Source organism: Lissotriton helveticus, chromosome 2_1 (genome assembly GCF_964261635.1).
Source record: "Lissotriton helveticus chromosome 2_1, aLisHel1.1, whole genome shotgun sequence".
In the NCBI taxonomy this organism is placed as follows: domain Eukaryota; kingdom Metazoa; phylum Chordata; class Amphibia; order Caudata; family Salamandridae; genus Lissotriton; species Lissotriton helveticus.
This window is the reverse complement of record NC_136059.1, coordinates 1,426,883,110-1,426,909,033: the sequence shown is the minus strand read 5'-3', so window position 1 is coordinate 1,426,909,033 and position 25,924 is coordinate 1,426,883,110. Positions and strand designations below refer to the sequence as shown.

The window sequence follows — 25,924 nt, the reverse complement described above, 5'->3', positions numbered from 1 at the left end:
GGAACAAAGAGAACATAGCATAAGGGAGACCATTCACACAACCAACTCCAACAGTAACCATTACAACAGTTGCCTCCCAGATGGGGCGGGGAGCGCACACAAACCCAGTAGGATCCAATAAAGCACATCAACTACCTAGAACTAAAAACCGTGTTCTTACTGGGAGGAGACTTCAACTCAGTAGTCTCAGGTGAGCTGGATCAGCATCCGGGGGGGGGGGGGGGGGCGGGGGTTTGAGTATTGAGCCCTGCTACATGTTGGCTTCCTGAATTTCTTGAGACCTTGGGGTTGGTGGATGGATGGCGGACTTGTCACCCAAACACAGTGCAACACACCTTCCATTCCTGAGCACACTGTAGCCTCTCACGTATATATTATATTTTGGTCCTTGCATCTCAGGTTGCCCACATCTGCGATCCTGGAACCAGCTGTAATAGTCTCCCTAGATGCCACCATGGCTTTCTACACCATTGAGTGGCCGTATCTTTGGGCAGTACTGGAGAAGTTGGGGGTTTGGCCTGAAATATATTCAATGGGTGCAGCTTCTGTATGCTAAACCACTAGCACAAGTAGTGGTTAATAACAAAAAATCTGCCACCTTTGAGTTGGATCGGGGGACCCGGCAGGGATATCCACTATCCCCCCTCCTGTTTGCCCTTGCCTTGGCACCTCTGGCGGCCTGGATACGTAGAGACCCGATGATTCGTAGCATGCGCTTATCCCCAGAATGGGAGTACGGCATCTCGGTTTACGCGGGTGATATCCTACTTTATCTGACTTCTCCGAGGCAGTCCCTGATTGTTGTCCTAGATATTCTTGCTATTTTCAGTAGGTTCTCCGGGTACTCTATTAACTGGATGAAATCCCTGTGGTTTGTTTTGGCTGGAGAGCCGCCCGTCCCATAGAAGGGATGCCCAATACAAATATATACAGATGGCTTCAAATACTTGGGGATTTTTCTCTCCCTGAGCCCAACACTCCGTTACTCCCAGAACCTACTCCTCAACCCCCCCCCCCCCCCCCCACCCCCAGCCTCCCCCCCCTTGACTAAGCTGCATAAGGATATAAGCAACTGGGAATCTCTCCCGCTCTCCCTGCTGCGAAAAGCGGCACTTTTTAAAATGATGTCATAGCCTCAGTTCTTATTTGCCCTGCAGAATTCCTTAGACCCGGACCCAGCGTCCTACTTCAGAGAGGTGGAGGGTCTCCAGCGGGACTTGTTGTGGTGTGGAAAGCCACGTATTGCCCTTAGAAAGCTCATCTTGAATTGGTATGACGGAGGCATTAGCCTCCCTGATGTTAAAAAGTATTATCGGGCGGCCCATCTAGCTGCTATCAACCATTGCACTTACACGCGTCCCGGGGATCCAGGCTATAACATTGATAGGTGGCTCCTATCGGGTGGGCTCTTTATTCCAAGCTACGTCGCGTTGCTCTTACAGGACCTACCAAACACTCGGTCCATGTTTGGCACACAACCCCTAAATGTCTTGGATGGAGTCACAGGCTTACTCTTGCGACCACGCTATGGGACTCTGAACAACTGAGTAGCCTGTGGAAAAGCAAAGGGTTTGACAAATGGGACTTCTTAGGTCTCTCGCATATAAGTGATCTTTGGGACAAGACTGATAAGTCATTCGCCACCTTGTAACAGCAATTTGAGTTAGCTAACTCGGAATTCTTACGTTACACACAGGTCAGACACGCTTTGCGTTCTCATCTGCAGCGTGGTACCGCCCTTCCCAAATCCTCCCCATTGGAAGACAGAGTCTTAGATTTTCACATCCCGGACAACACCATCTCATTGATATATAAAAAATTGATAAACAATATGCCAGAACCCCTCCAGTCGCTTCGGGAGAAATGGTCCAGAGATGGAATCGAGATGGACGACGAGGAATGGCAGGAGGCCTTGTCCTCGTCTCGAGTCGTGGCAATACCAGCACACCTCCGACTCGTCCAACTCAAAGTACTCCATAGGATATATGTAACAGGACCCCAGCTGGTACGGATGGGGAGAATGGACGGGGGGAGACTGTAGACGGAGATGTGGCCAGATGGGTACTTTTATACATATAATTTGGGACTGTGACATTATTCAACCCTACTGGTGCAGGGTGCATGACGTCATTAACACAGTCTTGTCCACGTAACTCAGCCTAAATGCTCGTAGATGTCTACTGAATATTTGGGAACCGACGAATCTGAATGATTGCTTAACACAATGGGTAACACAATGGGTCACTCTGGGGCTCATGCTCGCCAAGAGAAATATTGTGTAGCGGTGGGGAGCGTCTCAGCCTCCTGAGGTGGGCGACTGGAAGAAAGATTTAGACTGGTCAATGTTTAGAGAAAAAAACGGTATATGTGGCCCGAGGTTGCCCTAAGAAGTAGACCCATGCGTGGGGCATGTGGAATTCCTATCGTGGGGATATATGTCAACCACCCCTCTCCTTTAATAGTGATGACCCCCCTTTCGCCCTAGACCTTCCGAATGACATTGTGTACTGTTTGACCTTAGGAAACACAAAGAGTAACTGTGGGTCTAAGGAGATCGGAAGACTATGTGTGTGTGAAGATGACTATGTGTATGCTTCCAAGTTTAAGCAGACTACTGGACATTTACCCTTTGTGAAAAAATGTCCATCAGTTACTCGTCCTGTACCGCCCAATACATCATTTGGTCACAGTAGGTAGTCCGTTTTTTACCATCTTCACGGATGTTACTAGGAGATGGTTGGTCTTGGTGGTGTTACCATGCAAGATGTTTGGTGGATGTTGTTTGTTTGTAACAGAAAGCAGTGCATATGTGATTAGTAAAAAGTAATAAAGAAATGTGCTTGTGGTAAAATGGGATAGTGTACGCAATATAGCTTTATTCTGGAGTCGTGCACTTCCAACAATAAAAACAATAGAGTGCAAAAAAGTCAGAGCCAGAAGAAAGTGCCACGTAGCAAAATTGAAAATATTCTCTGAATGGTGCATTAGGGAGAAACTACATAGGAAGATTACAAGGGAATCAACGGTACTAAAATACTTAACGCATCTACTACAGAATAAACTAAGCTACACATCCCTAAGGGTGCACTTACCGGCAGTAGTGGCTTACACAAGAGGAGAAACGGGGAAAGGTTTCTTCACCTCCCAAGTGGTAAAAAGATTCCTAGAAGGAGCAAAAAAGAATCGCACCTCCAAACAGAGTGCCAGCACCAGCATGGAACCTCAATGTAGTGCTAATGCAATTGATGAAGGCACCATTTGAGCCTATTCACAGAGCTGCGCTGCATATGCTCACGCTAAAAACTGCTTTCTTAGTAGCGATCACATCGCTACGAAGAGTGAGTGAATTACAAGCGCTAACACTTCAAGAACCCTACCTTTAAATGCACAGTGATACGATTGTCATGAGAACGGACCCACATTTCATGCCAAAGGTGGTGTCACGGTTCCACATCAATCAGACAATTCAAATACGCAGGTTTTTTCCCAAAAACTTCCACAAGCACAGAAAGGGCGTTACACACAATGGACGCCAGGAGGGCACTAATGCACTATATAGAAAGGACAAAGGAGTGTATCTTTTGCCAGCAGTTTTTTGGGACGACCAGTTACCAAAAATACCATTGCACGTGGCTTGCACAAACCATACCACACTACCACAAACAAGCGGGTCAACCGTTCCAAGGAGCAGCTCATGCTCACTCAACAAAAAAGAAAGGAGCTACAATTGCGTTTCTAGCTAACACACCAATTCAAGACATTTGACAAGCTGCAACATGGTCTTCAGTGCACACATTCACCAAGCACTACTGTGTGGATATCCAAACGAACAAGGAAGCGCAAGTGGGACGGAAGGTCTTACAACACATATTCAGTAACCAGAGCTCATCTTCCACCCAACCACCACAATAAGGACAAACTGCTACAAAGTCTATACACAGCATAGTGAATCCAGAAAGATTCACGCTCCAAAATGTATAGTTTCTTACCTGTCGGTGTAGTTTTGCAGCTTGAAGACTTTCTGGATTCACTAGCGAACGCACCCTCCTCCGCCAGAAAAATGGAACAGGAGGAAAGGGATTAAAACTGAAGAAAAGACTTTACAAGATTAAAGGAGAAACAAAAGTAACACAAGACAAGAAAAAAGAATCAGAAGATGGCGACCAAAGGTTGGAGCTTCCGGAGGAAGCGCGTCAACGTCACGAAGGACACCAAATGGTTTGTCGACATCCCCCTGGGCCATGAAAAAAAAAAGAGAAGAAATACTAGAATTCTGGACCCGACCACTAGATGGCGGAATACAACAGCAACAAAAAGGGTGATAGAGGATAATTTGCGCTGGGAAGAGATAGTTATTAATTCAATCACAATATTTGATAAGCTCAGAAGGATCAGATTCTGGTCACCCCACCAGAGTCAAAACCTGCGACACCAAAGGGCCACAGTTAAACAGTTACAACACATACAATAGATCCTGAGCTGAAAGAGATGAAGTCAATTCAAAATATCAAGTCCCAATGTTTTAAATGCTCTTCATTTTATTCTTCATAAAAAAAAAAATGTTTTCTTTCGTTCTTTGATAGAGTCCAATCTTCACACATTAGGAAGAGAAACAACCGCTGCCAACACGTGTTTCGTCTAGGTCGTCAAAGACCAATAGACTTAGTCAGGGCTGTAAATATTACAATAAACATAATCACAATCGCATTCCACTAAAATAATACTGTTATAAGATAAAAACTTGTCCTATTTACAGTTTTATATACAAAGTGGCAACCGTTCAAACAAAAGGTTGAGCTGATATAGAGATCGAGAACAAAGTGTGAGTAGTTTGCACTAAGAACTCATCCAAAGTTAAGATGATGCATTGTGATATACAAACATTAAAAATTATTAGTCCACTAAGGCACAGAAATGGTGAAAATCCAATTCTTACGTTCTTTAAGTGCTAACAAGAATATGGAGAGAAAGATAAACCAAATGAAGGTAACCACAGAAAAAAAACCAAAGTCGAGATTGTGTCTAGAAGGATAGACCCAATTCACACCCAAATCGGTGAATAGCGTATCTGTGAGCCAAAAGAGGCATGCAAGTCAACATGTGATAAGAATAATCAAAGTATGCTCACCAAATATGTCTCATGAAACAGTCATATAGGTGAAAATAGACGTTTTGTTCTAGCTCAAAATCTGCAACAATATTAAAAATCGTGAGCACGCACAAGCTCTATTATCTACCTGCGTAAGTCTCATAATACAGGCTTCCTACATAAAAATCCAAATCAGTGACATACTAGTGGTACACTCACTTTGTTCCAAAAGAAAACGTCCTGCTCCAAGTGCATATCCAATAAAAAAGCGTCCAATCCTTCCAGTAATTAGTTTGTTTCCACCCAATCCATAAAAAGTGTTCAAAAGTATCCTGCGAGTCAAGTGAAAGCAATATCAATAATACACCATCTATCTAGCGTTTAAGTTGGTATAGCACATTAAAAAGAATTGTTCTACTCAATAGTATGTTTACGTTTATCCAAAATCATAGTGAAAACACCCTCCTTGTAATTCGTTAACCGGTCAGTAGACAAAAGCGTTAAAACAATGTTATTCCCGGATCACAAGCCAAAACTGCCTCATTAGTTACGTGATATTTCACAAGTATGCTAAGCACGTAGGTATCCAAAAGCCATAGCCTGCTTTTTCCTTTGTGGGGCAATGAGTTACTTGGAACTGTGTCCATCTGCCTGATGACGACGCTGTCTGATAAGGTCTTACCTTCCTTTGAGATAGTAGTCTCAGCATCCCTTTAGCATCTATGTTAGAAGGTGAATTTCTTGGCCGCTTTTCTATTTTGGATAGTTCTATATGTTCTGGATATAAGGACACTGGAACTTGAAAAGCTACGAGCTAGCTTTTTGAAAGTAGTGAGGTGTCTTGTGGCGGCGATTGGGTTGGGCGGGTAGCACCAAGTGAGAAAATTGGAGATATTGGAAGCTGGTTTCTTCAGAGATGTGGAATTCTTGTTTGCACTGATTAAAGTCTTTTCTAAAAGAAATGACCAAGGGCTCTGCATTCCCCCCACTTTGAAAGGATGTTGGTGCCGCTTCCGCCTTAAATTCTGAGTTGAGGAATTGTGTTGAGTGTTGTGGAAGGGGAATGTTGTGAGACTCTTTTGTGATGCCACCTGATGCCATACAAGCAAGGAAAGTTTTTGTTGCAGTAGCAAGGTATGTATTTCTGCCCTTTATATTGCTGTGGAAGCAAGGGCAAACCCCAGAAGGATTTATTTTATTTATAGCGTTTTATATAGCGCAAACATGACCCAAGAGGGTATCGGAGTGCTTTTGGCCCAATTTAAGCTTGTCCAGCATTACTTCAGGAAGGTACAGCGGACCAGTCGAATGCCTTCTAAGCATTGAGTGAAAGGATGTTATCTGGGATACTTTTGCCGTGGGCCTTTTCATCTCAGTGGGCCAGTATCCTGACATTGTCAGCTCCCGGTCTGTCACAGATTAATCTGATTTGATCGGGGTCCATTGGCAAAGGTAGAATGTGTTTCAAGCTAATTGCCAGTATTTGAGACAATCATTTAAACAAGTCCAATCTTGATTTCTGTGTACACATTAACCAGCATTCTTCTGAGTAAGACACAAGTCAATTAGTATTCCAATTAATAATTACAAAATATATATTTTTAAAGAGCCCCCACCAACACCTTCGAAATCAAAAGCCAGTTTAGTCCATTCATTAAAAACGGGCCCTTTTGTGGGTCACAGTCCCAAAGCCAAGAAGATGTTTAATCTTTCCTCCTTAACTGGCTGACAACAGTAGGCAAATCAAAAGCCTTGATGTACGTTTCTGTGAACAATACATAATACTTTTTCCACCTTCATCAAGACCAACAGTTGCAAAATAGAAATGTGACAATCTTCAAATAGACAAACAAATCAAATACAGTCTAAGATTCAAAAGAATTTATTTGCTTCTCATAAAGTAAATGCAACTTGCCTTTCTAAACCAGATCCTGGGCAGCTAAAGAAACAGAAAAATCGAGGTATGGCTGCTTGATCCAGGCAAAATCTGTCTAAGCCTTGTGAGCCGTGGGGTCCTATCTCCTCCTCCCAGCCTAAGGCTCATAAAATATCACGCTTAAGGCATTTGGCCAAAGAGGGGCGCTAGAGGGCGCACAAACGGAATGGCCGCCTGACTGTGTGGCTCCCGTTCCTTGATGCAATGATCCTCACTTGATCCTTACTTGCTGGAGGGCTATTGTACCCAAACGTGGCTGCACTTGTGCCGTGATTGATCGCCTTCACTCGGTCCAACTCTGGGACCTCTGGGGGCACGTACGAGCAAGATATCGACCGCGCAAGTATCACCGGCACTACCCCTGGATCTGCTGTGCTGCTGCGGCTGGCCACGATCTACTACGCGAGACCGGTGCTTCTCCTGAGGCGGTGGGCCTCGAACGCTGACTGACTGGCGCGCGCGGCAGCGTCCTTCTGCCGCGCACTGTAAGCTCGCCCTGCACATCGGACTTCTGTGTGGACACCCGGAGCCCCAAAGCTGCCTGTTGCTTCACGTTTGGCGGGGACACTGCGGCTGGCGGACAGACGCCCACGGACCCGCGGCGCGAGCCATCTTGCCCATCCTGCCCCATCGCTAGCGCCAAGGTACTGTACCCTACTGTGGTCGGCTGGGCCGCTCTGCTGAGGCGGGGGTGTTCTGGACTGCTCTCCGCCGGGCCTGTGGAGGGGTCTCCTCGTTGCGGGGGTGCATTTTACCCCCCGCTGTGCACAGAGCGCGGAGGGTGGACGTGGCACGCATGGCCCCGAGGGGCTGCGGAGAGGGGGCCTCCCCGGACTTCGACGGGACCGTCGACCCCCCCCTGCCTGGGGCGGTTGAAGGCTTCGGCGGGGCTGCATGTTCAGCTGCTCCCTATCGTTGTGCACTCTATATCACGCTGCTTGGAGAGCCACTGCCGCCGCTGTGATCCTGGCTGTTGTTGTGGCTGAGAGCCCCTGGATGGATCCTTCGGCCTGAAGTACGGACTGTTTTGAGCGCGTGATGGTTCTGGACCCTTCATCCGCGCCTACCACGTGGACAGACTTCATTTGACTGTGGCTGAGCCCGCCTGTGGCGCACTCCTGTATATCTATTGTCTTCCATTGGCCAGCACGCTACCTCACGATCTCGCCGAGGTGGTCCTCAGATAGACGTGACCCACTGGAACACAGGCTTGAGAGGTGTGGACCTAACTCTGCCCACTATTCATAGTCTGGCTACACTACACACTGCCCTGCCTGGCCGGAACCTTCCACCCGCTGCCTCTATTGTTCCCAGACTAGAGAGACGTGAGTGACGCGGGGGCACGATGGTGCGCCCTGAGAACCGTCAGACGAAGATTAACTTTGACAGTGCAAAGAAAGGGTCCAAGACCGGGACTGTGGAGCCGGGGCCTAGCGGTGCGGACCCGGCAACTGCGCCCTCCCCTTCAAAAGAACTTGATATGCACCGCTTGCTCTCAGAAATGCGACAGGGATTAGCCACGGTGGTGGAGAAAGTGGACAGGATGTCCTCCAGGATGGACGCCTTGGTCCATAAAGTGGACCAGCATGAAGAGAGACTCACTACAGCGGAGAAGCGTATTTCGGACAGCGACGATATCACCGCTTCCCATACAACCCAACTAGCCCGCATGGATAATCTACTGCGAGTAATAGCAGCAAAGAATGAGGACTTGGAAGCTCGAAGCAGGCGCAATAACATCCGCGTCACGGGCGTTCCGGAGTCCACAGATACTGGGCGGATGGAACTGTATGTGGAGAAGATCCTCCGTGCATCGATAGGGGACGATGCCTTCTCCCCTCAATTTTTAGTGGAAAGGGCGCACCGATCGCTGGCACCGATTCCTAAGCCCAGAGCACCGCCCAGGCCGGTTATCGCCCGATTGCTCAATTATCGCGACCGAGACATCGAACTGCGGGCTGCCCGATCCAAACAGAGCCTACATCACAATGGAGTCACCTTCTCTATCTATCCTGACTTCACTCCTGTGGTGCAGGAGGAACGCTGCAAATTTCTGGCTGTCAAAAAGAAGCTAAGGGAGGCCCAGCTGGATTATGCCCTGCTTTACCCGGCGAAGTTGAGGGTGACACACCAGGGCAAGCAGAGGTTCTTCACCAATCCGCAGAAAGCTGAGGAATACTTGAAAGAGATTCGCAGGGCACAGCAAGACAATCGGAGGAACAATGCAGACCTCGAGGACGAATCGGTTCGAATGGACAACGACGAGTGAGGCGAGACCATCCTCATAACTCAAATGATTCCTGGACTTTCATCGTTGCCTTTTCCTTTGGACCTTGTACCAGTTCGCTTAATTTCTCTGCAGCCACGGGAGACTACGAGACCTCTCCACTGGTAAAGTATTACAGGGACCACTATCTCTCCCAGGCCTACTCCGAGGGCGGTACAGTAGGCTTTTGGGTGGAGACGTGGCTGTGCGCCCTCGCTGCTGTTTTCCCCCTGCGGGTGTACCCCCTTTATTTTTTGTGGACACATGATGTGTCGGTTAGGGAGTGGAGGGGAGGGGGGAGGGGGGCCGTGGACATGGGTGGCTGCTGGCATGATTGGGATGCATTAGTGGGAGGGGGGTTGAGTTCTAACCTTGGGTGGGAGTTTGGTTCTGTGGGGAGCTGGATCGGCTGGTCATGCGACGAGGAGAATCGCATCGTTCAAGAGACTTTGATGGACTTGTATCGACTATGGCATATCACACTTGTATACTGAAACTGGATGTTGGCTCCCGACATATCATATGGGGGGGGGGATTTTAACTTAGCACTGGAACCTCACCTGGACCGGGCGGACGAGGTGTCCCATTACAAACCTAGGGCTAGGGAAGCGCTGGGTGGACTAATCACAGAGGGCGATCTTATAGATAGCTGGAGATATCTACATCCCCACCGAAAAGAGGGCACACATTTTACATCCCTGACGGGCACATGGGCATGACTGGACTACTTTTTCACCACCAGAGATTTGTGCGGGGGTCTCTAAAGTGTGACACCTCCCGAGGACGTACTCCGATCATAGTCCCGTCCTGATGCACCTACAAATACCTGGGTGGGACAATCCTAGGCCACACTGGCGCTTGCAACCAGCGGCCCTTCTAGACACTGTGTTCCGCACTGAACTCGGAGAAAAGATTGCTGCATTCTTTCCCAACAATAAAGGTTCCGTTGACTCTGTTGACAGTATTTGGGAGGCCTTTAAATGAACGGTAAGAGGATACTGCATATCGAAGAGCTTTGGGGTCCTGCGCGATATCCAACGCACGATCCGCAAGCTTGATAGTGAACTGAAAGCGTTGGAGGCTCGGATGGTGGAGGGCGATACCTCAGATGTTCATGCGGAGTTTAGAGACAAACTAACGCAATATGAGGAGGAAGCCGATAGGGAAGCCAAATTTAAAGGGAAACACTGGCGGGCGAGAAAATATTGTGAAGGGGATAGACCGGGCAAGGCCCTAGCACTGTTGACGCGATCGCCCCACACTAATAACACGGTTTTAGAACTGTCAACAGAACTAGGATGCACACTTAGAGACTCTGATGACCTGCTCACTGCCTTCGTTTCGCATTATCGTACCTTGTACACCACCGCTACGACCTCAGACATACCATACAACGACTTTCTGGGCGATGTGGCCCTCTGCTGGCTTAGTGATAGTGACAGGGCCTTCCTTGCTGCCCCCTTTGAGCTCGATGAAATTCAAGATGCCATCATGTCACTCCAAAATGGAAAGGCGCCCGGCCTTGATGGGCTCCCTGCAGAGTTTTTTAAAACATACATCGACATTATGGCCCCTGTCCTCCGCGAGGTATTTGAGGAATCACTGGCTAATGGTCTCCTCCCTCAATCGATGCGCGAAGTCGTAATAACATCACTATTAAAGCGTGGTAAGGACCCCAATGTTTGTGGCTCTTACCGTCCACTTTTGCTCCTGAACTGCGATGTCAAAATATTGGCGAAGGTGCTGGCTACCAGACTATCTCTATTTATGACCCGGATTGTATTGCCAGATCAGTCTGGATTTGTTCCGGGCCGCTCCACCTCTCACAACCTGCGCACTCTGTTTTCCCTATTACATACTGTAGATCCTGCACTCCCTGTCGCTGCGGTCTTCCTTGACGCCACTAAGGCCTTTGACTCAGTCGAGTGGCCGTATTGGTTTACCATGCTGGCACGTATGGGGTTTCCTACCCTATTCATCTCGTGGGTCCAGTTATTATACACACGACCAACGGCGAAAGTCCTGATTAACGGCCGTCTGTCCGCTTCCATTGATATTTCCAGAGACACCTGTCAAGGATGCCCCTTATCCCCACTATTGTTCGCAATAGATGTTGAACCCCTGGCCTGTAGGATACCCCAACTGCACCGTGAGAGTGCGATCCGCTGCTTTCAGCGTCAAATTGATGTATCATTATATGCGGATGATATAACACTATTTATCAAAAACCCCTGCATGTAACTTAAATCCCCTACTTAGAGAGTTTGTTGCCTTCGGCGGGATGTCCGGGGTACATATTAATTGGGCTAAGTCACAGTTTTACCCGCTTACAGATGCTGTCGTGGATTTCTCCCTTGACTACCCCCTGGAGTGGTGCCGCTCGGAACTTCGGTACCTAGGTGTCCAAGTCTCACGTGACAAAGATGAGACGCCACGCTCAAACTATGGTGTGGCAGTCACGAGGCTAGCCACTCAGGTTGATCGCTGGATATCCCTCCCCCTCTCCATGGCGGGAAGGGCGTCCCTCATTAAAATGGTAGTACTCCCCCCTTTCCTCCACCTTTTCCTAAACATCCCGTACTATCCGGGTGCTTTCTTTTTAAAAACATTGAAGTCAGAGCTCTGCCGTCTGTTTTGGGGGGGTAAGAACCCGCGTTTGAAATGGTCCGTGCTGATACAACCTTATAATAAAGGAGGGTTCGATATTCCTGACTTTGAGTTTTACTACTTGTGTGCTCAAGCACATTATGCCTATCATTGGATGGTTCCCACCCCTTTTATGCCGCAACTGGCAGTGGAAGACTGGATTGCAAACCCTCTCCCCCTCAACGGGCTTCTACATTGCCCAGCATCGGATATCACCACACCGTATACCTCAGTCACGTGCACAATTGAGGCCTGGCGCCGACTGGCTAAAAAACTGGACTGCACCTTCCTATATTCCCCTCGTATGCCACTGGCCTATCACCCTAGACTCGCACTCCTGAGTGAACAAGGCTTCCGGCTGCTCTGCAAGAAACTGCACATCACATGTTGGGGAGACCTATTTACAGCTGGTCTATTCAACTGTGGACCTCTTCTTTGCTGCGCATAATCGCACTCCGCTCGAGGTATTCTACTACATACGCCTGCGACAAGGGATGAGGGAAATCCTACCTGACTTCCCGGACGAGCCAGAGCCCCTGCCTCCTCTGCACTATATGCTCAGTTCCCTAGATGGCTCACACTTAGTATCGGGCATGTATCGGCATGTTCGAACATGTGCTCCGGTACCGGAATCCTCTGCCCGCCTACACTGGTCCGCTGACCTCACCGTTGAGCTCACGGATGAGCAGTGGTCCTACTGTTGTTCTCTCACAGCCCGGATATCGGCCAGTAGCAGGCTCAAAATAATCCATTACAAATTCTTGCAGCGCATATATTATACCACTGTGAAAAAATGTAGGTTCCAATTAACTGATAACGACAAATGCGAACGGTACCACACGGAACATGCAGGTTTTTTACATCTTGCCTGGGAGTGTCCTCCAGTCCAGGCCTACTGGCAGCAGGTGCAGAGGGCTCTTGAAACGATGACCGGGATAACCATAAGTACTGATCCATTATTAACACTTCTAGGACACACACCGCACATTCCCCCGACATGTAGGAAATTCGTAGATATCTCACTGCTGCTTGCAAAGAAACGGGTGGCGTGCAGATGGGGTCGTGGCAGGGCCCCGAAATTTAAGGAGTGGCTTGCGGACATGACGCACAGTCAGGAACAACACACAACCTTTGCTGAATTACTCCCGGTTACTAACCGACCGAAGGACATATGGGGACCACTAACTACCTATTTGCTGGCCCAGACTGGGGATGACCTTCATGACGATAACAATCCGCAAACGTCACATGCACATACCCTTAGATAAACACATAGTTGGGATGCTTCCGATCGCACATGCTCGTGAGATTTACCTATGTATACTTTCCTGGCTACCATAGGCCATTACTAATGGGCCATTGATGTATTTATGTACTCCTGATGTACTTTCCCTACCTTCCATTGTTATACACCGAATCATGCCCCCCTCTAGTGTATGCTGGTTGTGTATGCTTACCCTGACGGCATGGTATGCCACTAGTCCCGTTGCTCAGCCCATTGTTGAATTCATTTGTTTACATGGTCATATACTGTGAATGATATATGCTCTTGATGCTGCCCCGTCGAACGCCCAGCCGTACTCTTGTATTGTACTATGTTGAAAAACTAATAAACAAAGTTTATAAAAAAAAGGCATTTGGCCAAAGATCACGCACTCTAGGTGGCTGGCACACAAGGTAGGAACGTCTGGTACGCAAGTCGAAAATTCTAGACGCCAACAAAGTCGTAATTGCTTTGTTGGCGTCTTCCTTTCCTGACTTTTGTACTAGACACCCAGAGGGTGTGATCTTTGGACACACTGCCCTAATCGTTTATTACCTTTGAAAGATTGTAATCTGCTTTTGGAAGCGCCTTATAAACAAACAAAAAACATTGAGAAAGCACAACAGTATAGTTAGACGTCTCGCTCTTCCCGCCCAACATGTTTTGTTGGACACAGAATGACATGGAAGTATTCCCTAACATACCAAAAAGATAGGCTTCAGCCATTCTCCCCATTTGATCAGGTAACATGCTTCTAGCTACTTGTGGCGCTTGATGAAACTTGCAGCAGAAGGTATGCTGCTGTTTCTTAAACACCTTTATTGGTTGTCACTCTATTGTGTGTACTGGTTTGTCAAAAGGAACCCATCAGCGCAGCCTCTCTGACTCCGCAAGTCCTTCATATCATTTTGGCTCCTGGCGAGCATTAGCTAAAGCGGCTTGACTGGATTATATTGTAATTCTCCAGCATTGGATCTTTCATAGAATCACATGCTTGAATCATCCCTCCCCGTCGTTGTAGTGGGAGTACCACGATATCCTTATAGAAGCAGTTGGTTTGTTTACAGGTAAGTCAACAGTCAAAATGACTTTACAGTTACGTCTGAGATTACTTTGTATATTACTTTTCATATTACTTTTTAAGTTACTTTTTCTAATCAGCGTGTTATGCCTAGATATCACAGGTCCAGGGAAGGCATGGCTTGGCAGTTCGGGCTGGACTGTTCCCATGAGGCACAGGGTCAGACTGATTTGCATATAGCCATGTCTGAACTGGGGTGGCAGAGTGGGCTAAAGAACGGTGTTGGATTAAACCCAGATCTTTTGACTGGGTGTGAGTGTTTGATTGGTTCAGATGCTCCGTCCATTACCACCCCCTTTTGTACCCCATAAGTGTGGCAGGGTATGCTCAGACGTGAGTCCCTTGCTCACTTTGCCACTGGATTCAAGCAAGCCGGGCTGAAGACGGCTGTAATGCCAGAAACCGGTCCTCGGAAGCTTGTTTCCGGTCCAGGGAAGGCATGGCTTGGCAGTTCGGGCTGGACTGTTCCCATGAGGCACAGGGTCAGACTGAATTGCATATAGCCATGTCTGAACTGGGGTGGCAGAGTGGGCTAAAGAACGGTGATGGATTAAACCCAGATCTTTTGACTGGGTGTGAGTGTTTGATTGGTTCAGCTGCTCCGTCCATTACCACCCCCTTTTGTACCGCTGTAGATATCACACTAGACATTTCCTAGAGAAACTGTAATTAATTCAGGTTTTGAATATTTGCAGTTTTTTCAAGGTTTCATACAAACCAACTCCACACTTCGATTTTTCACAGAAAAGCAGTCAATGCAGTCCTATCGGAGAAACAGTGTTATCAGTTTAACTGTAAGTACTTGGGTTTTGGGGTTGGTATTCTGGGGTTAGTGCCAGGGTTCCCCCAGGGTCGAGGATGCACTCTCTAAGCACCCTCAGTGGCACTAGGGCGGGCCAGTGCAGAGTGCTGAGGCCCAATGTTATCCAATGGGGGATAGGGGACCTCAGGGTGGTGGCTGCTCACAAGGTGTAAGTCTGAAGTTGGTATTCTTGGTATACTCCGCGAAATGAGTACGTTTCTCTACCACATGCTGCATGCAAGGGAGTCTTCTTATATTGAAGCGTACCCAATGCCTTAGCTGTTTGGGTGTCCGCCTTAATGGTCTGCAAGACGTCATCAATATGCTTACCAAAAAGCGCATCGCCATCAAAAGGCATATCTAGTATTTTGCTTTGCACCTCAGGGCAAAATGTTGTTGCTCTCAACCACCCTTGTCGCCTAAAGACAGCTGCTCCAGCGAGCTGACAAAAAGCTAGAGAGGCCACATCCATGGAAGGACCGATGATCTCTGATGCAGACCTCTCACCTTTAAGAATAATTTTCCTTCTCTCAGGTCTTTTGTGGTCGTGTCTTCCCAATATCTCTAGGAGGGGCACTCGAAGGTAAATGAGTACGATAGTCCTGCAACTTTTCTTGCAACTCTTGGACTAATGCCGCAGGAAGGGGGACCATGGGTTCACGTACAGGCTCCATGTATTGCATTTTTGCATGTAGAGTGTGAAAGTCCTGTTGTTAATAACCCTCATAGTTGTCCTAATCATCGTCAAGATATTTGACATGAAGCTGGGAGGGACTGTGAGCAGGGCCAAACATTTCATCATTATCACATTCCTCCGAAAAGGTTAAAGGTGGCAAAGGTGAAACCACTGAAGTATTTTGGAGAAAACGCCTCATCGATGGTGTTGTCGATAAGGACGTCGTCGAAGAGTATAAAGGCGTTAGTTGTAACATCAATAAGCTCTTATGGCCAGGAGTAGGTTACAGCGTCCTCAGCTTCGTAGACGGCAGCTGTATCTATGTCGTTGATGAGGACATAATGGGAACAGAAGACTAAATCGTCACTATAGCCGACTATGCAGGAACGGTCGTCATTGTGGTTGTAGTTGTCGAAGAGGTGGTCGTTAACGAGGAAGTTATCGTTGTCTGTGAAGAGATTGTCAACGAGGGAGTCGGCTGAGATGGTACCTTAGTCGTCGCTGAAACGTCTTACTGCATGAGCCACACACCATGAAGAGACCTTTCTTTGAAGAATCCAACATTTTCAAGAAGATATCTGGTAAATTTGAAGAAAAACTGAGCAGAGCTCAGGGAGACTCCCGATCACAAGACGTGCAGTAAAAAATCTGAGGAACTGAGCCTCTCTTTGGAGTGTCCTTCAGGGTGCTGTCACCTGATTGGGTATTACTTAAGTTTGGTTCTTTTTTTCAAAAGAAAGTAGATAGACTACTGCAGTGACTGTTCATTGCATTGTAGCCTATGATAGTATCCACTGTTTCTGTAAGGGTACCGTGGGACTCCCACTAAGATGATGGGGATGATACAAGCATGTGAATCTATGAAAGATACCAATACTGGAGAACCGTACTTACAGGTAGGTAACTTATTTTCGTGCTCCCTACCCTGCTCATTCCCAGGCCATTGGTGGGCCAAAGAAGTGTTGCCAGATAGTGGTTGAAGATTTTTCATCAACTTCATCTGTGTGGAGAGAACTATCCACCTAGTAGATCTAATCTCTGTATTTCTTTTTCCTCTACTTTCCCCTCCCTTTATCTTCCATCCACATACCTTTGTCACTATTTCTCTTCCTTTTACTTTTACTCTTTTTTTCTTCTATACATTTTTCTTGATCTATCTCTCCCTCTTTCTTATTTGTTACCATCTCTCACTCTTTTCGGTCCCCATACCAAACACTCCTTTTCTCTCACCCTCTACTCTCCCTACCCCACTCTTTCACTTTCCACCGTTCCTTTTTTTTCTCATTCTTTATTCACTCCCTAAATCAGGCATTTTCTCTCTCCTTCCTTCCTATCTCCCTGACTCTCGCACTCCCCCTATGTTTTCACCTTCCATCTTTCACTCTCTTCTGTTTCCCTCTCTTTTGATTTTTCACACTATTTGCTGTTTCATTCTCTCCCATCTGCCTCTCCATACAAATGCTCTCGCCCTCACTTCATACACTCTCCCCTCTTCTTAACTTAGCAACTTATCCCCTTTCTTGCTTTTATCACTTGACAGTTTTTGATAACACTGATTAAAGCTTGAAAACGAACAACAGAGCTAAAAAGGGAAAATAAACCACTGAAAACAAAGTAACCATTAAAAATAGCCATCAATGAGGAGTACGAAGCTCTTTTAAACCGCCTGCCAGTTGTTTCTGTGCCTCCAGCACACTTCTCTAACTGAATACCATTTATACCCCATACCCTTCAGTTAGGAAATAGTCAAGCTTTCTGTAGTTTTTGAGAAAAAATTACCCAGCCTTCTTTCTAGGGTCGATGATTGAGTAGCGCAAATTTGGGTGTATGACATCAACACCACTTACAAATTGCCCATATAAGGTATCAAACCCTAAGTTAAATCCTGTCCTGGAATTATATGCTATAGATGTGCAGTTTGATCTGTATTCTAAAACTACCCAGTTGCTAGATTAGTATATCCCTTCGGTGCACACTGTTCCTTTGGCTTAAATGAACACATGGTCATTCTTTAGGTTTCGCCTGGCGTCCACTGCGCAGCAGTGTTCGCGCAGGCGAAATCTTTTGTTTAGCAGTACGAGGCTTTGTCCCGCCTGTCTCTTCCATTGACTAGCTCCATAAATGGAGGCTAGCCATTGGAAGAGAGATCTGTCCGTTATTGTCCGAGCAGATTCGTGGGCGTTCCGTAGATTTTTTCTCATTCTGCCCCTTCTAGAACGTCATGCGGCGGTGGGCGGATGTTTTTTTTTTCTCGGCATGTTTTGGCCATTTTGGACGTGTGTTTTGCAGGGGTGGGTTGTGCGATTTCAGTTTCCTTGATTTGCTAGCAGGTAAGCGGCATTTTGTACGTCCATGGCTTGTCTTTGTTTTCTGGTTGTTTACTTTGTAGGTCTTGTCCGTGTCCTGTCGTCTATGTGTACTGTTCTTCGTGTCTGTCGTCTTTGTTTTTGTCATCTGGGTGTCCTGTAGTCTCGGTTTGTTGTCGTGCGTGGCCCCTCTTCCCTCTGCCCGCAGCTCTCCTCCCCGCAGCTCTTCTCATTCCCGCTCTCGCTAACGATAACGATAAGGACCAAACTGCGCCACAATTGTAGTTTTTTTTTTTTTACTTCAAAACTAGGCGATGGCGGCATGTTCGCCCTCATTTTATTAGGGCACATGGCACTCTTTGCTGCGGCACTGCCCGGATCTCAATATTTGGGTAATAAAAATGAATAATTCAAGGTTGGCGGTTTCCATAGTGTGTGGGGGTTAGAGCTAGCTGCCTGTCACGCGTGTGTGGCTTGTGCGTGGGGACAGCAGCCTCTCTCGGGGGGTCGATTAGAGGGCGTGGCCACCACGAGGTCGCCCATCAACCTGTCTCCGCGCCGCCGACTCCGATTAACGCTCTCCCGCTGTGGCGCGCACGGTTTCCTCGAAATCCGCGCCCTCGGGGGGCTGACTGGGTAAAAATAACCTCCTGACGAGAAAGAGTTCCGACATGGCACGATTGCAAGGAGGGGGCGCGCGTGTATAGCAGGTACCGTTGCAACCCCGCTCGGTGGCGCTAATTTTATTGACCTCAGAAAGATGAGATGTTTAGTGGCCCAGTCAGGATTCAAACGAGTAGCTGGCTGGCTGCAGGCTGTTCTCCACAGGAGGTGTTCAACTCCCTCAGCTCTCACCCACGGTGAAGTAAGGTGCCAAGGCAGGCTGTGATGCTGGAACAATCCATTTAACACTTTGCTCGTGCTCCTAAACAGACTGTCTAGTGTGCGAGTGAAACTCCACTAGCCAGATAGTGTTAGCGGTTATTCGAAATACACAAAATATTGCTTTATTTTTTCTATGATTTGGATATAATGTTTCTAGGTGGAGGTTTCTTGTCGTCGCCTCGGCATGAAATGTGGTGGGAATGTGCACACGCTCACACAATTCTCTGCACTTTTTTATTTACACCTGCATTACTCTGTTACAAGTGTTGCAATAAATGCAAGAGGAGCCACAAATAATTCCCATTTTACAAGAAAAGACTTTTCATGTAAAATTGTTATGCATATGTAAATGATGTTTTTCATTTCTAATCAACACTGAGTTAGAGGTGGAAACCTCAGAGAATATACACAGTTTTCAAGGGTGTTTAATATATATATATATATATATATATATATATATATATATATCCATCTATCCATCCTACTGGCGGTCGCCAGTAGGTAGTTATAGTTAGGATCTACTTTCCATAGGAAATCCGCAACATTCTATTGGGAATAACTTTGGCGCCGGTGGACGAATCTTCGCGAATTTCTCAAGGAAGATGGCCCGCTTCGCTCTGCTCCTTTCCTGAAAGGTTGGGGGGGATTCGTCAACCGGGGGCCGAGATAAAAGGGGGGTCCCAAAACGTGTTTTCCCCATGTTAATTTCCATAGGGCGGTTGGACTCACTTTTAACCCGAACGGCTGAATGGATTTCCACCAAACTTGGCAAAATTGAAGGGACTGGTAGCCCGATGTGCCTTTGCTATGTCTCAAGATATGTGCTCCAGTGGATTTTGAGTAATTTAGGTTAAAAAAAATATATCTATCAATAAGCGCGCCCCGGTACGCGCACCGGGGCGCGTACTAGCGCGCTATGCGAGTTCGCGAGCGGAAAGCTGATTGGCTCTCGGGTGTCTGTCAACATTTCTAACAGTCCGGAGCGGCCGCCATCTTGTGTCTCGGTAGGATGGAGACACAAGAGGTGGCAAAAACAAAGGGGGAAATGACCAAAAAGGGGGCAGGGTAGACCCCCCCCCTGACCCCATAGGTTTGATGTGGGGGCCCTGATTTTCACGGGGGGAGCGCCCGGTACGCGCACAGGGGAGCGTATCGGGGAGCGTACCATGGGGAAAAAAGAATGACAGTTTTTTTTAAATGTAGGTTTTTTTTATAAATTGGAGGTAGTTCTAAAAAGAACTGTTTTTTTTAATTCTTTTTGTTGTATTATATTTTTTTATTGTTTTTTGAACATTTTTTACTTTTTTGGCTTTTCTGAACAGTTTTATATTTTTTTTTATATTTTTTATGGGGAGAAACAAAAAACAAGGAATTGTAAACGGCTCAACTGGAGCAAAAAAAAAATCAGGAAAAAATTAAGGTTTCTTTGGGCACTTGTGGTTATCACCAGCAAGGTTGATGAGTGTAATACTTTGCTCACCATAGGTAATTGTTTTTCCACACAATATACAAACATTTTTGTATCCACCAAACTTGGTTTGTATGTTTGGGACCATCTGCCTTGCCTCTGGACCCGATGGAGTGGGTTCTTTGCTTGTTGAGGTTCTGGAAGACGATTGGGGAAGGTTTCTGCACAGTTCTCTCACCTCTGCTGCAGAATAGTTATTGGGGTGCAATCGTTGCATGTGGCGAATCATTGTGTGATTCCCAAATGAATATTTTTTTGCAGGGTTCCTCCTGGATAGTACAGCGCCACAGATGAGACAGGTCACCTTTGCAGCGTTTACTTTCTTTGCACCCCTTGGGATTTAAAAAAACTCCCATATAAAGTGCTCCCTAGGTTTATATGGGGGATTGTCTTCAGGCAGGAACTGCCTTCTCTCCTCCTCCTCTTCTTTACCACCAATGTGATGTTGTGGTGGTCCTTGTGATGGTGGTGGTGCAGATGCTCCAGCTGCTGCTGCTACTGTATCAATAGAAGCAGGTCTTCCTCACTCAAACAACAAAGTGAGAATGAGGGAAAAAAAGGTGGGGGCTTTCATCATTTGGAAAACAAAACTGTTCTGAACCAATGAAAAGTGTTATTTTCAGGTCACATGACCCGGGCTTTCATCATTGGGAAACCAAAAGTGTTCTGAACCAATGAAAAGTGTTATTTTCAGTTCACAGGACCCAACGCACTTACGCTGCGCGCCCCGGGGCGCGTAGCGTAAGCGCGTCAGGGCGCGCCCGGGGGCGCTTACGCAGCGCGATCGTATGTGCTCGGGCGCTTCCGGGTGCGCTTACGCCGTGCGTCATAAGACGCATCACGCGGCTACGCGATACGTCATGATGATGTTTCCGTTCGCGGCAATAGCGCTAACGGGACGCTCACCGGTACGCGAACCGGGGCGCGGCAAAACTGCGCTTACCGGTAAGCGCCCCGGGAGCGCTCCGGGGCAAAAAAAAAAAAAAATATATATATATATATATATATATATATATATATATATACATAAAAAAATAGTATTACATAAATATACAATATAAAATTCATTATAAAAAATATTACATTTCATACCTATAGAGATTTGCTATTAAAAAACCTTTGAAACCATAGGTTTCACACCAGTTATAGTTAGGAATTAGCATTTAAAAAACCTATTAAATTCACTGAAAAAACCATAGGTTTCACACCAGTTATAGTTAGCTGGAAATTTTACTCGCATAAAACCATTGAAATTCCCACGTTATAGTTAGTTGGACTCACTAGCTTTTCGGACAAACTGTGTATTCCTGACCCCCGCAGCAGCTTATGTAGGAACAGCGCCAAGAGACCTATGGTGTAAGTGCGCTTTATAAATTCCCTAACATGGAACATATACTATAACTTGCGCGTGCAATGCACTGCTGATGACATCACATATTACATCACTCATGACATGGTCAGTGACATGACTCATGACATCACTGATGACACCATCCTTGTGACAGAGTGACCGACAGTCATCCAAAAGTTACTCATACCCATACTCACACATGCAAATAAACTATTGAACATCCATTTATTTGCATATAGAGCTATACACACACTACCACCTTACTTCTAAGGAAATTTACACATTTATTCTCTTAAACAATCACTTATAGAAACACATACTTTTTTAAACAGGAACTCTTACAATCTCTTACTCTCACATATACTCACTTATATACATCAATATTCACATATACTAGATTAAAACATGTAGTTACTGATAAAGACACTAGTGAGACAGTCATTCACTTACTAACATACACATATACATACTCATCCACCCATACAGTCCTGCACATATGCTGTCTTCAAAACACATACAAACAGAGAGTCAGTCACTTGTGCATCTATGTGCTAAGTAATACCCCCACCAAACCATATAGACACTAATACTGATATTAAAAAAACATCTAATAACCCATATACATACACATGTAGCTACTCACCAACCCATGCAGCCACTTATACACAAAGTGAAACACTAATCCATATATTTAAATATTTAAACATTACTCACTAATATATGTATTCACTAAGATACACTTAATAAGCCAGTTAACCAATCAATTTTTTTTTTTAAAAACATCCATGTAAACACTTATTTAAACATTTATTCTTCCATCAACTTTTACATATACATATATAACACATATTTATTTTTCGGAAAGACACATTCACTGGACGGTGTCATCAGTGATGTCATGAGTGATGTCACTGACCATGTCATGAGTGATGTAATATGTGACGTCATCAGCAGTGCATTGCACGCGCAAGTTATAGTGAGTCCAACTAACTATAATGTGGGAATTTCAATGGTTTTATGCGAGTAAAATTTCCAGCTAACTATAACTGGTGTGAAACCTATGGTTTTTTCAGTGAATATATATATATATATTCACTGAAAAAACCATAGGTTATAGACCATATATAGTTAGGAATTAGCATTTACAAAACCTTGAAAATTCACTGAAAAAACCAAAGGTTATACACCATATATAGTTAGGAATTAGCATTTACAAAACCTTATTTTACTCACACAAAACCATTGAAATTCGCATATATAGTTAGTTGCACTAACTATATATCGCGCACCCGCAATCCACTGCTGATCATGTCACATATTACATCATTCATGACATGGTCAGTGACATCACTGATGACATCACTGATGACATCTCAAATGACATCACTGATGACATCACTGATGACATCTCAAATGACATCACTGATGACATCACTGATGACAACATCCAGTGACTGTATGTTTCTGTAAAGTTAAAATATGTCTTGCATATTGAAGAATGAGTGGATTTATAAGTGTCTGGATGAAGGATTTAGTAGGTGCATGACTGACTGTATGAATGAGTGATTAAATGTGTCTCACTGAGTGCATGGGTTAGTGACTAAACTGTCTTAATTTGTGCATCATTATATCTGTTGTTCTGTAAACTGCTGCATGTGTTGATCATTAGCTATATGATTAACTATATGGGTTATTGATTGGTTGCCCAAGTATTTGTATGGGAGACTGACTGAGTGTGTGTGTGGGTGGCTGGGACGTATGTGACTCTGTGCATAGATGTGTGAGCAGTTGATTCACTAGATGTATGGGTTCAAAAGTGCATGTGGAAACAGCTGTATGGGCGGTTGACTGTGTGCATGAGTGTATTGGTGAGTGAATGGATATCTCAGTGCTACATGTCAAAGTAAGTACATATGTAAAAAACAGTACATGTGAGAGTTGACATATATAAATAACTGTGCATAAGAGCCAGTGAATGTGTGAGTGGCTGTATGGATCATTGTGAACTTGTATCCAGGATTGTATAAGAGAGTAAATATGTGTTAGTATATGTTTGAATAAGTAAGGTGTGTATAACTGTATAGTTGAGAAAATGGAGGTGTGATTGATTCTTTGCATGACTGACTAGGTGTGTGTGTAACTTCATGGATGAGTGACAGTCTGTGAGTGTCTGTTTACACTGAGTGTATCTAAGGTTATATTAGAGTCTGAAGAGGTTCATCGTATTATCACATGAATGATGTCATCAGTGATGTGATCAGTAATGTCAAATGAGATGTCATCAGGGATGTCATCAGTGATGTCATTTGAGGTCATCAGTGATGTCATCAGTGATGTCATTTGAGATGTCATCAGTGATGTCACTGACCATGTCATGAATGATGTAATATGTGACATGATCAGCAGTGGATTGCGGGTGCGCGATATATAGTTAGTGCAACTAACTATATATGCGAATTTCAATGGTTTTGTGTGAGTAAAATAAGGTTTTGTAAATGCTAATTCCTAACTATATATGGTGTATAACCTATGGTTTGTTCAGTGAATTTTCAAGGTTTTGTAAATGCTAATTCCTAACTATATATAGTCTATAACCTATGTTTTTTTCAGTGAATTTCAATGGTTTTTTAATAGCAAATATCAAAAGCTTTAAAATGTATTCTTCTTTAAATCAAAAAATATATTTAATATGTTTTTAATATAATTTTTTTATGTATATATATATATTTTTTTTTTTTTTTGTTTCGCTACCGGTCCGCGCACCGGGTAGCTTCCCGTTAGCTCAATTTGGTGCCGCGACCCGGTCCGCGAACCGGTAAACGTTCCGTTAGCGCAACTGCCGCGTTAGAAAACAACATCGTGACGCGTCGCGTAAGCGCGACGTATCGCGTTGTCGCGTAATGCGTCTTATGACGCGCCGCGTTAGCGCACCCGGCAGTGCTCCGGAGCGCGAACCGAGGCGCGCAGCGCCCCGGAAGCGATCCGGGGCGTAACGTAAGCGTAACAGGTCATGTGACTTGTTAATAAAACTTTTCATTGGTTCATTTCACTTTTGGTTTCCTAATGATGTAAGGCTAGGTCATGTGACCTAAAAATAACACTTTTCATTGGTTTAGAACATTTTTTTTCCCCAAATGATGAAAGCCCCCACCTTTTTTCTCACTCTGACTTTCAACTTTGTGAGAGGAAGACCTATTTTGATTAATAAGAGATGGCTTCATTAGTAGCTGCAGCTGGTGCACCACCACCACCACCTCCTAGGAAGGAAGGACCACCTACCCAGTTCCTTCCCAACCCTGAGGAAGAGGAGGAAGAAGAGGAAGAGGAGATACAGGAAAGAGTATTCTTGCCTGAACAGCCCCGGAAATCCCACCATAAGAATCATTTCATTTGGCAATTTTTTTCATTTCCAGAAGGCCAAAAGAAAGTCAATGCCCGTCATGTCACATGCCTGATCTGTAAAGAAGTTCTGTCCCGAGGCACAAATAAAAAATATAGCTTTGGGAACCATACCATGCATCGCCACATGCAAAGGTGGCATCCAATAAATTACAGCGTGGCTGAGGTGCGTGACTTGCGTGAAAACCCACGAACTCCTGTGGCCACCACCTCAACACAGGAAAGTTTTTCGGGACCAGAGGCGAGGGAGACGGTCCTCAATATTCAGAGCAATTTTCAGCACATCAAGCTGGTGTGTATTTATTGTGGGGGACTACTTTGCCACGGGGAGATGAGTGTCATTTTAATGAACAGAGCATTTGAAAATCACAAGTGCTCAAAACGCCCCAGAAAGTGATTTTTTTCTTTGCTCCTGTTGAGCCGTTTCTAATGCCTGTTTTTCGTTGTTCCCCCTCAAAAAAAACAAAAAAAAATTAAAATTGTTCCAAAAATAAAAAAAAATTAAAAAATCTGAAAAATAATAAAAAAATATAAAACAACAAAAACAATAAAAAAAGTTCTTTTCAGAACTACCTCCCATTTATAAAAAATTGCTAAAATGTTTAGCACTCTTGCAATTGTTTTTTTTTTTGGATTTGCTTCCTGGTTCGCGCTCCGGTACGCGAACCGGAAGCGAACCAAAAAAAAAATCAAGAGTGAATATAAGGGAAGGAGACAGAGAGAATAATGTTAAAAGAAAGACAGCTAGAGGGAGT

At 45.4% G+C, this 25,924-nt stretch overlaps 1 protein-coding gene and 1 long non-coding RNA gene across 3 annotated transcripts in view; one reads left to right on the top strand and one right to left on the bottom strand.

Annotated features, from left to right (window-relative positions):
• ERCC3 (ERCC excision repair 3, TFIIH core complex helicase subunit) overlaps nt 1-25,924 on the top strand; it is a 2,074,468-nt gene that overhangs the window by 689,498 nt on the left and 1,359,046 nt on the right. The window lies entirely within an intron of this gene.
• On the bottom strand, nt 4,518-5,429 carry LOC144819783 (uncharacterized). Its single transcript, XR_013607564.1, has 3 exons — nt 5,309-5,429; nt 5,129-5,189; nt 4,518-4,672 (listed from the first exon to the last, which is right to left on the bottom strand). It is a non-coding gene; the product is annotated as an uncharacterized LOC144819783 (long non-coding RNA).